Source organism: Triticum aestivum, chromosome 2D (assembly GCF_018294505.1).
Source record: "Triticum aestivum cultivar Chinese Spring chromosome 2D, IWGSC CS RefSeq v2.1, whole genome shotgun sequence".
NCBI lineage: Eukaryota > Viridiplantae > Streptophyta > Magnoliopsida > Poales > Poaceae > Triticum > Triticum aestivum.
This window is the reverse complement of record NC_057799.1, coordinates 537,178,883-537,187,663: the sequence shown is the minus strand read 5'-3', so window position 1 is coordinate 537,187,663 and position 8,781 is coordinate 537,178,883. Positions and strand designations below refer to the sequence as shown.

The following is an 8,781-nucleotide window of genomic DNA, read 5'->3' as shown; positions in this document are numbered from 1 at the left end:
CCGAGACGTCGCTGCGTGCGAGGGCTAATGCACCTTGCCTTGTTCGAAAGGCCAGGTTATGGTCTGGTCGCAGGAAAAGGATTAGTCGAAGGATTAAAACAATTACTTAATTATCTGGGCCTACAAGCATACGTGGCATGCATTGATGGGGCCTGCATCTCTACTTCTAATGGACGAGTTGATTGAATAGTCCCACAACTTTCAACCGGTTTATTTTCGTCCCCTCCCCCACCCCACCCCACGCAACCAAAAAAAACACCCCACGAAAAAAAACACTCCTATCGTCCTGGAGATCCCAAGCTGCTATCCCTCGTCACGCAGCCGCAGACGCGCTGCTACCCCTCGTCACGCAGCCGCAGACGCCGCGGCCGATCCGGGGAGACGACGCCGCGACCCGGCGACCGCCGCCGTCGGAGCGGATCACCAAGACGCGGCCTTCGTGGATCACCAGGACGCCGCCACTCCTCCCTCTACCGGCTTCGATCCTTTGTCTAGGGTTCTACGCCGCCGCCGCCCCTGCTCCCGCATCTCACCTTCGTCCACGAGCACCTGCTGCTGCCACAGTGCGCCGGGCGCATCCCTTCCGCCAGCGCCGACCATCTCCCTCCCTCCAGCGCCGGCCGCCTCCCTCCCCGAGTGCGAGTGCCAGTTGCCTCCCCGCGGCCGCCTCCATCCCCTCCCTCGAACGCACTGGGCCTGCCGAATCTCGCCGTCGAGCGCGTGGGCCACCCAGGCAGCCAACCTCGTTCGTCGTCTCGGCCACCATGATCTACACCGACCAGGCCCTCGGCGAGCAAGCAGTCCCGTTGATGGGATTCCCATGGAGGATGTTGCCTTGCTGGCGTGGCGGTTGTTGTGCTCATGTGGTCCTCTCATGTCGCAGCAGCCAACTACGATGATTCACTGATCTTGCTCTCTCATGGTAAGGAGCCTGTGGCTCTCAGGTCTCAACTAATCACAAGGTAAATAAGGTTTTTGCGAGTTCAATTCAATTTGGTGGAGAATTGATTACTTAACAGAAAACATCTCAGGTCCTCTTCTTCCCTCCGATCTCCTCGACCTGTCCGACGCCGGCGACTCCTCACCGCCCCGGGCCTTTGGAAGAAAAGTTTGGACCATCCCTCGATCTCCTCTCCCTGGCCGACGCCGCCGAGGAGAGGAGAGGACGACTGTCAAGGACCGGCATTCGCCGGCGCGCAGCTCGGCGTTGGTCAGGAAGAGCACCAGCGTCATGCCCAGGCTCATGACCCACAGCCGGAGCTTCGTCGCCAACAGGGGCGACCCTCCTCCGCCGTCGAACAAGATCCCCAAGAGCCCCTTCCCACCTGTATGTCATCTGCACACCTGTTACATCTTGCTGGTTTTGAAACTGAACTTGACTAAAGCTAAACTGAAGCTGAAACTGTTTGTGCAGGAGAAGATCTCGATGAGCTTCACGTCCGTGTGGATCATGAGCAGGATGGCCAGGAAGGAGGAGCCCTCCTCGCCGGTCTCCGACGACAACGACGACGTTGGCAGCACAGCCATGTCCTCCAAGCGGCGCCCCTTGTCGGTCGCTCGGGTGCCGTGCCGGGAAAGCTCAATGCTCTCGGGAAGGTATGTGATCGTCAGATATTTAGATGGGCTTTTCTCTGTCAGTTGTTCAGTCCGCCTGAACTCTGAACTGGACCGATGGTGCAAATTTGTTTTTGGAAGCCATGGAGCAGAGGGAGCAGGCGCAGAAGGTGGCGCTTGAGGCCTTGCGCAACGCGTCGGCGACGGAGAACATAGTTAGGATCTACAAGTATGTCCAGCAATGGCACCTCTTTTTCCTATGGCAATTTGACACCGTCTGGACAGAGTGGCTTGTCTGCTTGAGCCCGCATACTACGACGGCCAACTTGCTCGGTGCACGCGTCGGTTGGTCCCAGGTCAGGCCCCTCTAGATCCCACTGGGAAGCTGCAGTACTGGATGGATGAGAACTACGCTTACAATTGCGAGCACTGCAAGGTATGCATGTGTCCCTCTTCCACGGATGTCAACATGTCGTTTTTTATAAGTTTTAGACACAGTCTGATCTATGTACTTTGTCCCTTTTTCCTTAGCAAACAATGCATTCTGCGATAATGAGCATATAGTGTCGAACTATTATTATAACATTGCAGTTTTGTTCGAGTCCAAGTTCCCGACCATCATCTCACATATAGTGTTCTCAAATTAGATCGATAGTAATGCAACTTTATGCTAGAATGTGCAACAAAACTATCTTGTTTGTATCTGTTAACTGTTGAATCCCCAAGATGAATGCCCGTACAAGAAGCTTGTCAATCCTAAATTCTTTCTTAGTAAACATATTTGATCACATAGTTTTCTTTTTTTGTGAATTCCGAACATACTACTTGGAGGAAGGAGGGGGCGGCACAGAGAGGGTCCTCACACAGTCCAGTGATCGACCACGACGACGCGGCCGTGCGGTGGGTACCCACGGACGCCGCTCTGCCGGGTCGGAGGAGGAGTCCAGATCCGGCACCTCACCAAGGTCGGCGCTGCACGGTGAGTGCAACTGCCTTGAGAAACCCGGCCCGGCCATCTTCTCCCCCGAGTTGCTGCCACGGCGAACCCTATAGGCGCCTCTGCGCCCCAGTCAAGTCTCATGTGTGCGTTGATTTAGGTCAGCCTTCACGTCATATATATTTGACCTACATCAATTATCTTGTTGCTTATATCTACTATTCAAACAATATTATTTTAAAACTTCTTGATTTACTGTTAACTTAGTTTATTGGATGGCAGGAGGAGTGTACTGTTGAGATCAATGTCGGGATCCGCAAGTACTACTATTCAGAGTTCCCGTGGACTTTTCGTTCAGGCAAATGATAGCCTTCTTAAAATTGCATTTTGTTGTTGGTGTTTTAGGTTTCTATTGCGTAGCATCAGATTAATATTGCCAAGCATGAGCTGGCGGGGCATATGGAAGATATCCCATGGGCCAGCAGCTGGAGCCTGGAAGCGGATGTTAATGCTCCATAGCAGAGAGTTTAGGTTTACAGCAAGCAGCGACTACCAAATTTTCCATGGTTAGTGTTGATTCCTAATGATCCGTGGTTTATAACATTGACGATAACATCTAGGCTATCTCAAATTTACCATCAGAATAGTGATCTTTGTGCATGATTGGTTTAAATTAATTTTTTCATCCCAGCTCTTCTGTTTACAGTAGGATATAAACGGAGATTGTCATGGAGATGGTTGCCATCAGTTCCATTTTGTTGCACATCACAAGCCTGCCATTTTAGGTTGATATATGTTTTCAATATCTTTACCTCTACTATTTCAAGAATGTGTGATGTGTCACTAGCTTATTCCATTCTTGCATTGTAGTACCTTGAGGTCTGACTCATGCATGCAGATGGGGAGATGCATTCATGTGCTTGCTGTTGCGTGCCAGTAGCTTCGTTCAGTTGCTTCAGTGGGATAAAGTTACTCGATGTGGATTTTGTTCTGTAAACGTTCAACAAATTTGCCAGCGAGTAGTTTGACACATACGAGCATGAGGTTCTTCTGGTAACAAGTTCTTGATGCGTCGATAGGATAAGTTTTACAGAAATGAGATGATCTTCTTAAGGGAGGCATTTTTACATCTTTGCACAGGTGTACTTTTGCGGCTGTACTTTTGTTAATTGAAAGTGGAATTACCCCAATTGATAACCAAATTTTGTGCTCACTGCCGACATGGGGTTGACGATGACGTCCCAGAGCCCTTGCCTCTGCTTGATGCTGCGTCGAGCAAGGTCCACCCCTGCTACCAAATGCATTTGGACTCGCATATTTCTATCATAGAGGAGTAAACCTACAAATCTCATCTCATTCTTTCACAGATGAAGCCATCAGATACGTGTGGTGTGTAGAGTCCGTTCTAATCAATGGAAAGGAAGTGGAGGAAGGGAAATTGCCTACAGGTGATACTGATAACTTTAAAACCATTACTATGGTTACAAAATGCGGTAAATATTGCAGACACTGATAACTTTAAAAACATTACTATGATTACAAAATGCGTAAATATTGCAGATACTTCATTTTTCCTATTTGGTACAGTTAGATCCTTATTCGCTTACTTGTGATGTATTTCTGATTGTTTTGACGTGTTCATGAATTGCAAAATGGGGCTTCAAATGCATATCAAATCATGATTTCCAACATGATCGATTTTCATGTCTTTTTTGCAGAGTTATTTACATTTCAACCTGATCACAAGGCCATTAGAGATTGGACTATTCCACTCGGTCCGAACTACATTAGGTCAATTGTACATTTTATTTCAAGTTACGAAGAATACGAGCTGAGAACATATAGGAGCTCTATGTGGTTTAAATATTTTTAGACGAAGTTTGATGTACTTCTCATGAATATCTTCGTAAACAGAAATAATGGTAAACCATGCACTGCTACATTATGTTTCACCAGAATCACTCTTTATAATATCTTGTTGCTTTCATGTTGTGGATACTAATTATCTTCGGCATCTACTAAGGTAAAGCTAAATGTTTTACGAGTATATTTCCATCATGTTGAGTAATTTATTTTGAAGATGATACTAATATGTTAATCGGCTACTTGGTGACCTTAATCGTCCCATTAACTAATTTATTGACCGGTATTGTGAAGAATTACTAACGGCAAAGGTACACCTTTGCCATGTGTTTTGGACAGTTCAAGTTTCCGTGCTTGTAATTGTGCCAATGGATGAACTGATTCATGAGACGTTGGTTCCAAGAACCCAAAAGTGTAAATCGGCCATGCTTTTATCTTCACATCGACCCGCGAAATTCTTATTGAATTAGAATACTTTACCGCGATTCAATAAGAGTAAAAATAGACCTGAAGCTAATGACCGATGTCCATATTTTTTTTGCAACTCATGTGAAAGTGCAACAGGAACATTATATTTCTCTTATTAAATAAATTGGCTTCTACAAATTCCATGTATGCATATTTGAAAGAAAATATTATTCTCACATTTTTAGTTCCAAGTTCACTATTGAAAATAATAGCCCTTGGAGAGGGAGAGAGAAGGAGGGGGGGGGGGGGGGTAGGCTTACAGTCATGAAATCGTAAAATGCAGCCACACTTTACTAATACAAGATGTGAAATTTACCGCATCTGCACCATTATGGGTTCGAATTTCAAAATGTTTGTGTGAGGGACACATGTGGCGAGTTTGGACTGGGGAGGTGGAGAGGTAAAAATAGTGAATGGAACAAGAGTGATTTCACGGGAAAAAGGAATAATCGACAATATCGGACTATGTGTGCCCCGGTTGCAACGCACATGCAATTAGCTATAGAAGATAAAACGAGAGAAGAAACTTTTTTTTCTCTTCTCTAATGGATAAATAAATTTGTACCACGAACTAGGCATGCGCGTGTGAGGGCGGGAAGAGGAGACACATTGACATTTTTCAGGCTTTGGACGAACATTTCTATTCGTAGCTTTCTATTTTCGTGGCAACGCATGAGCATAACGCCATCGTGATAGAATCCTGGATGAAGAGTGGGTCCGGTATAGAACCATGAGGTACTAGCACTAAGATAGGAAGATAGTTGTCGCCCTTGTCCCTTGCTGCTGGCTTGCCACAGCTGCGGCGATCACTAGCTCACTTAGAACACGAGTTAGTGAATTTTGTGGTAAGTGTGAAGGTCGAGATTGAGCGGGATGGGGTTGATATTGGTTCGTTCAGTTACTGTTGTTTGAGCGGAATAATTTTCATACTATAGAAAATGTCGCAAAGTACATTTCATTAAAGATGACTTTGCCGTCCAACGCGACCCTGCATCGGTCCGCCGATGGGTCCGCACACAATTTTTTCCGCAAATTCGAGACAAACAAAGAGGAGCTTTGCCGGAGCCCGGACATCCGACTGGCCTACAAAAAGCCACCACGTGCCCTTGTCCGTGCAGGATGGCGTAAGACTGGTCTTATTCGGCGGAAGAAGAACGTGATGAATAACTGATTAGCATGATGTTCGGCGGAAGACTTCAAGCTAGCTAGCTTGATTTGGCGAAAGGGACACGGCTATCTAGCCAAATATGATTTACTTAGTACAAATCTCTAATTATTATTAAATACATGGTTTGTGCGAAATATTAGAACACCTTCGGCCAAAAACACTGATGTTAATCTATGTTTTCTCTCCAAAAGGCAATGCTTTTGGTCAAGTGTGTGGCGGAAGCTGCTTGCAATGCATTGCATTGGTTGGCCGAAGGTGCATGTAACATGTTAGTTTTGTGTTGGCGGAAGGTGTTTTTTTAATTAACCATTGTTTAGCATGTTTAAAGTTAAATTGTTACGGGTATTTTTGGTTATGGTTGGATAGCCGGCTCCCGTATCATTGTCTGTGGACTGGTTCCGCATCCATGAACGAATATGGTGTCCGGTTTACGGGTCAGCGTTGAAGATGCCCTTAAATTATCTTTTTAATCAACTTACATTGCACCGTGAAATGAATTTCAATTATTACCCAATTGTTACGGTTTACCTTTTCTATACATGTACTAATTTCAGCAAAATGCTTTAAAAGCCCGTGGCAACGCACGGGCATTCTACTAGTAATAATAGGTGCGGTGACCCCTGCACCTGAGCCAAACCCGATTTAGTGGTATATATATCCACGTAGCTAATTTTGAGATGTGTCAGATGAATCACTCGATGTTGGGTCATCGCCAAAAGAATGCAGCGGAAGAACATTCCGTTGCTCTTTGGCTACGTGTGTTGATTCCATCTGAGTTTTAGGGGTTATGTTTGCCTCAGAATAGTTGAAACCTCATATGATCGTGCTTCCGAGCAAAATTTTATCATAACTTTTGTATTGTCATGAAGAACGATCTGGTAAATTGTTTGATCTTTTGCATGCAGGACACCTCGATCTTTTTTGGTTAAACTTTGGTAAATTGTTTTCTTTACCTTAGACTAATGAGGTCGACCTGATCTAGTAGTACAACCCTTTCTTAATCTTAGCTTCAAAATTCGATGCTCATGGATGTAAAATTTGATCTTTGTATATACATTTTGGATGAGATACTTATTTTCATTTGATCGCTTGTTTTGCATCCGATCCTTCGGTAGACTCCTTTGTGAGTGCATTGGTGCATGTGGTTTATTTGGTCTAACTGTTCTGGGTAATGCTCGTGGAAACCATAGCTCAATTCCCATTGGGTTAAATCTGTTTGATGTTCGTCAACTGTCTTTTTTTTTAACCTAAGGATCGTAGAAGGTGGAATGATTGTTCTTCGCTATTTTCTCAATGTATATAAATTAAATTATGTACAATAAATGAATAAAAGGAAATATTCCTGTGATAAAGGACTAACTAGTTTCATGACAACGTAGTAGTATACTGTCTATCTCTGATTAGTGATTAGGTTATTGTTCAACCTGTCGGCAGAAATTTAGTAATAGGCACGGACGATTCAAGTCCGAACCTTTTTTTCTTTTCTTCCTAACTAATCACTTATCTAACTCTCGTTTTTCTATTAGCTAATAGCATCCATCCACGGAGGAAATGCATGTAGCATGCATTGATCACGATTTCATGCATGCATGCAAGTTAGGAGACAAAAAAAATTGAAAAAGGGGAAGATTCCCGGCCTCTGCATCAGAACGATGCATACGGCCATAGGAGACAAAAAAAATGACGTCGGCAAAAGATTATTCCTATTTAAAAGCTTTAAAACGTTTTGTAGCTCAAACCATCACTCGATTCAAAATTAGTTTTCATGCCACCGGTTGTGTCCCACTACTCAGTGTTGCCACTAGGAATTTCAACTCCTCAAAAATGTCATTGCTTCGTTATACACAAGCTCAAAAATGCCATTGGACACCATTATTGTGATCTCAAATCTCTTTTACCATGTTATAATGACATTAATATATATGAACCAACATGCCAGCTCTCCCTCTATCTCCCTACAATAAAGTGTGGGGCCCAACAGCGTTTTTATTTTCCTGTAAAATTATTCGTTTCGTTAGAGCATCTCCAGCCGCGCCCCCAACAGTCCCCTCCAGGTGACTTTTTCGGCGCCGGCGCCGAAAAAACGCCCCAGTCACGACCCCAAGACGCCGAAATCCACCGGTTCGGCCCGTTTTTGGGCCCGGCGATGACAGGCCGAACCCGGCGCACTGGGGGGCGCTCGGGGGCTCCGGCGCAAGGGAAAAGCATGACTGGCCTACACCATCAGGCGAAAATTCAAGTCTTTCTTCCCGACTCGCCTCCTACCCCCGCGCGCTCGGCCGCCAACAGTTGTATCCCTGCGCCGCCCCACCGCCCGCCACCGCTAGATAGCCCATCCCCGCAGGAAAAAGAACAGAGGTTTCGCCGAGGCAGCCCCTCCACCAGCAGTTGGGCTTTTTTCCGCCGTTTCCGGCCGCGGAGGGGCAGTTTAGCGGCGGGTATGCGCCCACCGCGCCCGCAAGGTGTTCGGCGATTTGCCTGCCTCGGCGATGGACTCGGACGACGAGGAAGCGCTCGCCGCGCTGCTGGAGGAGGAAGCTGAGGCCGATGTCCAGGAAGAGGAACATCTCATGGTGCTCGCCGCCCTCGCCGCCCTGCTAGCGAGCAATGAAAAGCCGCGGCGAGGTGGCTCGGCACCGGGGCGGATGAAAGCAAAGAACCGGGATCGTCTCGAAGGCTACTGCATGCTCTACTCCGACTACTTCGCCAACGCTCCACTGCACGACGACAAAACATTTCGGCGCCGTTATCGGATGAGCCGAAAGCTCTTCCTCAGGATTGTGAATTCCAT

At 46.3% G+C, this 8,781-nt stretch overlaps 1 long non-coding RNA gene across 6 annotated transcripts; it reads left to right on the top strand.

Annotated features, from left to right (window-relative positions):
• The first annotated feature begins 254 nt into the window (after nucleotides 1–254).
• Nucleotides 255–4,478, top strand: LOC123049845 (uncharacterized). 6 transcript variants are annotated; one of them, XR_006423666.1, is made up of 11 exons: nucleotides 255–962; nucleotides 1,032–1,327; nucleotides 1,415–1,596; nucleotides 1,696–2,651; nucleotides 2,774–2,811; nucleotides 2,897–3,057; nucleotides 3,198–3,276; nucleotides 3,390–3,535; nucleotides 3,632–3,771; nucleotides 3,859–3,939; nucleotides 4,210–4,478. It is a non-coding gene; the product is annotated as an uncharacterized lncRNA (long non-coding RNA). The 6 variants fall into 6 exon arrangements; XR_006423663.1 differs by having other exon boundaries at nucleotides 3,390–3,544; XR_006423664.1 differs by having other exon boundaries at nucleotides 3,362–3,544.
• Nucleotides 4,479–8,781: the final 4,303 nt, after the last annotated feature.